This window comes from Arachis duranensis, chromosome 1 (assembly GCF_000817695.3).
Source record: "Arachis duranensis cultivar V14167 chromosome 1, aradu.V14167.gnm2.J7QH, whole genome shotgun sequence".
NCBI classification, from domain to species: domain Eukaryota; kingdom Viridiplantae; phylum Streptophyta; class Magnoliopsida; order Fabales; family Fabaceae; genus Arachis; species Arachis duranensis.
Genome location: NC_029772.3, coordinates 94,525,812 through 94,529,594, shown reverse-complemented (window position 1 = coordinate 94,529,594; position 3,783 = coordinate 94,525,812).

Here is a 3,783-nt window from a genome sequence, read left to right as displayed (position 1 = left end):
GTATATTTTCAAACTCAACATACAGCTCAATCTTTAGTTGTTGCACTTGTAACACCTTATATTTTTAAAACTTTAATTATTGTTAATTTATTTTAAGTTATGATTTATTTATTAATTAAATTGAACTCATTATTTTTAGATATTATTTTAATAAAGTAATTAAATTAATTTGATAACTATTTGAATTTAATTAAATTCAGATTCTTATATATATTTTTATTATGATAAAATATTTTACATAATTGAAACTATAATTTTAGTAATTTATAAGTAATGAAAATTATATATATATATATATATATAATTTGATTAAATGATATTTTTAATTTAAAAATAGAGTTTAGTTAACGATATTATTATCAAGCTCGATATCCGCCGATATGAGTAAATATCGGTATTCTTTGGTGAACTTAGCTTTGCTAATGATTTATCGTATATCTTTTATCATTATGTTACCGATCTCATATATATTAGTAACTCATATATATTCTTACTTGTGTTTTAATATATCCAACTTTCATAGTTATCCGTTTAAGATATTTATAATTTGAATCGTTGACTTAGTAGCCTTAACACGCGACACCCAATCCCTCATTAAACACATCATCACTTATCATTAATCATTATCATCAATCAGCCGTGCATGCTTCCTTTTTGGAGAAAGAAAAGAAAGGAAGGTCGTGAGAGAGAGAATGAGAAACCATGGAATATCCAACCTTCGGTGTTTGATTTTTTGAGCTTTGTAACTCCAATAAAAAATTTAATCCGATTAAAGTGTTCGTATCTTTCTCCTCTTCACGTTGACGTCACTTTTGTTCGGGAGAAGTTGCCAAAGGGAGCCACTGAACCTTCCATAGCCGCAGTCATGAGGAGCGTCGCCGTCGAGCTGCCGCGAGAAGAGTCAGACGAGATAGAGAGAGGACGCGATGGAGAATAGAGTAAGATGTGGTGGTTTCCTTCACCACTGTTGCAGCCATCATGTTTTGCTCGTCAAAAATCATCACCAGAGCTGCACCTGCTCTATTCCTTGGTTCTTCTTTAAGTACAGGTTGAGTTTCGGTCCTTGCATGTCATGTTTGGAGTTGTCGTTGTTGTTGTGAAAGCGATATGGAGCTGTGGTTGCAGCTGCCTCTATTGTTGGACAAGAGAAATAATGTTTTTAGATGCGTTTGGTTTTATGGGTTCAACTATTCCAGGTAGGAGCGCTTTTCTTAAACTTATTTTACTTTTAAAGAATTGTTATAAGATGAAATTAATGCAAAAAATGTATGTTTATGATTTTCGTAAGTCTTATGGACTGAAATGAGTTGCTTTGACTAAATGTAATTGCTTGTCTGGTTAGTTATCGTTGAATTGGGTTTTCTTGAATTACTGAAAGTGATTTAATACCGGAATTAGTTTAATTTTGGAAAATATTTGATTTTAGAAAAGATTTAATATTGAAATTTGGTTTGATATTGAACCCGATTTGATATCGGAATTTGGTTTAAAATAATTTTGAAAAGGATTTGCTATTTGAAAATAAGTGATAAGGGTTTGAGGGATATTTGGATAGGACCCTTGAAGGATGGCAAGGTCCGAATTTTAGAGGAGATGCTACCCAAATTTTTATAAAAATTGGAGGCTTCATTTGAAATGGTTATTTAAAAAGATTTGGATTTAAGGATTATATGGTTTGATTTATTTAGAAAAGAATGAAGCTGAAATTGGTTCTCGTTTAAGTGATTTGGTTTTGGTTTATATGATTTGATTTTGATTCCGAATCGATTATGTTTGATGGTGAATATGGATGGAATGAGATTATGATAGATGTTGTGAGGACGGTGGTTTTGTCCCACTCACGGATTTGGCAAGTTGAAGATGAAGGACTCCCTCTCTTGCTGTGATGTGAGTATGGGGAAGGTGGAAATGCACGCTCCTTCGTATTATTTTTCCCACATCTTTCTTTGGTTTTAAGGTGGAAATGCACACTCATTCGATGTGGAAAGACACTCTCCTTCGTAATTCCTCTAGGAGAATGTGGAAAGACACTCTCCTTCGTTTGTGGTTCTCCGGGGATATGCAATCTAGAGACAATATCCGGGTTAGCTACCAGATGTGTCGAGTTTTGGCGATTTAACCGATACGTGAGCTCACGGTCAGTAGAACAGGCTCATAGGCATGCATCATACTGCATTTGTTTGCTTTGTCTGGGTGTGCTTAAGTGTTTTAGTTTGCATATCTGATGATTTTTATCTAATATTTATTTGTTGTACTTACTGTAATTGCTCTCTGATTGTGTTTGACTTGCATTATTTTGTACCTATGATTGATTCTGTTTTGTGATTGAGTGTTGATGGTGATTTGTTTTGAATTGAACCGTAGGTCGAGTTGATTTGATTTTGGGGCAAAGGCCAAGTTGATTTAATTTGGATTGGAGGCCGTGATTGGTTGGATCAGTAGCAAAATTTTGGTTAAAATATTTTCTTAGTAAGCGGTGAAATGTGTGGAATGTTATTTTGCATAAAATTTTTACAAGAAAAATATGAGTTTTAAATTTGGATAATGAACTGACGATCACTGCGATTGAAAATAATTTTATTTAAAATATTTTCTTATAACAATTCTTAAACCCTCAACTGAGAACCAGTGAGGACGATGTTCTCAACCTCCTACAGACTTCTCTTTTCAAAACCAACGAGGAAGCTTGTGGAATTTTTGTTAAGTTTTTAGATGCGCTACTTCTGCATGTATACATATGTTATAAATTTTCCTCGCCTTTATTATTATAATCTTGTAAGAGGGATAGGAGTTATATATTTTGTATGTATATTATATTTATAAGCTACTTGTGTAAGAAGTTTTTTATATATGTATATGCATATTTGTATTAGTGAAAACGAGCTTTCGGTTTTTTCAAATAAAACAATACGATTTCGAGTCAAAGGCTCTTATTTTATTATTAAATATATGAAGTCATTGTAATACTTTTTGCTATTAGAGTGGCGTAGGCGAAAGCGTGACATTCTGATACTAAGGGTGTTACAGCACCTGAGTCTATCGGTGAATATGGAACATATTCTACATACTCGCTTCGTCAATGATCGGCAATTCGGCATAATATCAAACTGTATTAGACCACCAAAAACTATAACGGGATTTCGGTACAGAATACTGCTCACTCTCCTCAACATATTGTTCTCCATGCTTTGACAGAGACCGTTCTGAAGCTCCATAAACGTCATGGTGCATGGAACCACAAACAAAAATGGATTCTCACACGCAAAACTCACTCCATCATGAGTATTTCGTATAATCTCACCGTTGTGATATATCACCAAATTTGCAGTACCCTCCATCATACCAGAAACACACTCAAACAACTCTCCTCTTCGCAATGAAATGGTTCCGAACTTTGCCTTATATAGGGAGAGCATTCAACATGTAGACCACGTGTTGCATCGCCATCAAATAAGAGAGCGACACGTCGCCATCACGCCCTCTATGTACTGAGTCAACACGCCCTCCACGTATTGACAGCACGCCCTTACGTGTTGCGTCAACACGCCCTCTACGTGTTACAGCTGCCCAACTGACACGTCACCATTCTACAAATACACTAAATATTCTCAATAAAATACACTAAATATTCTCATTTCTATTGAAAATACCAATAATATTTTTATATGAAAAAAAATGAGCCAGTTTTTTTATATTATATAAAATAAATAAATAAAATAAAACAAAGCTGAATAAAATTCCCGCACAGACACAGTTGGGGTCTTTGGGAGCAAATTTAGGCTA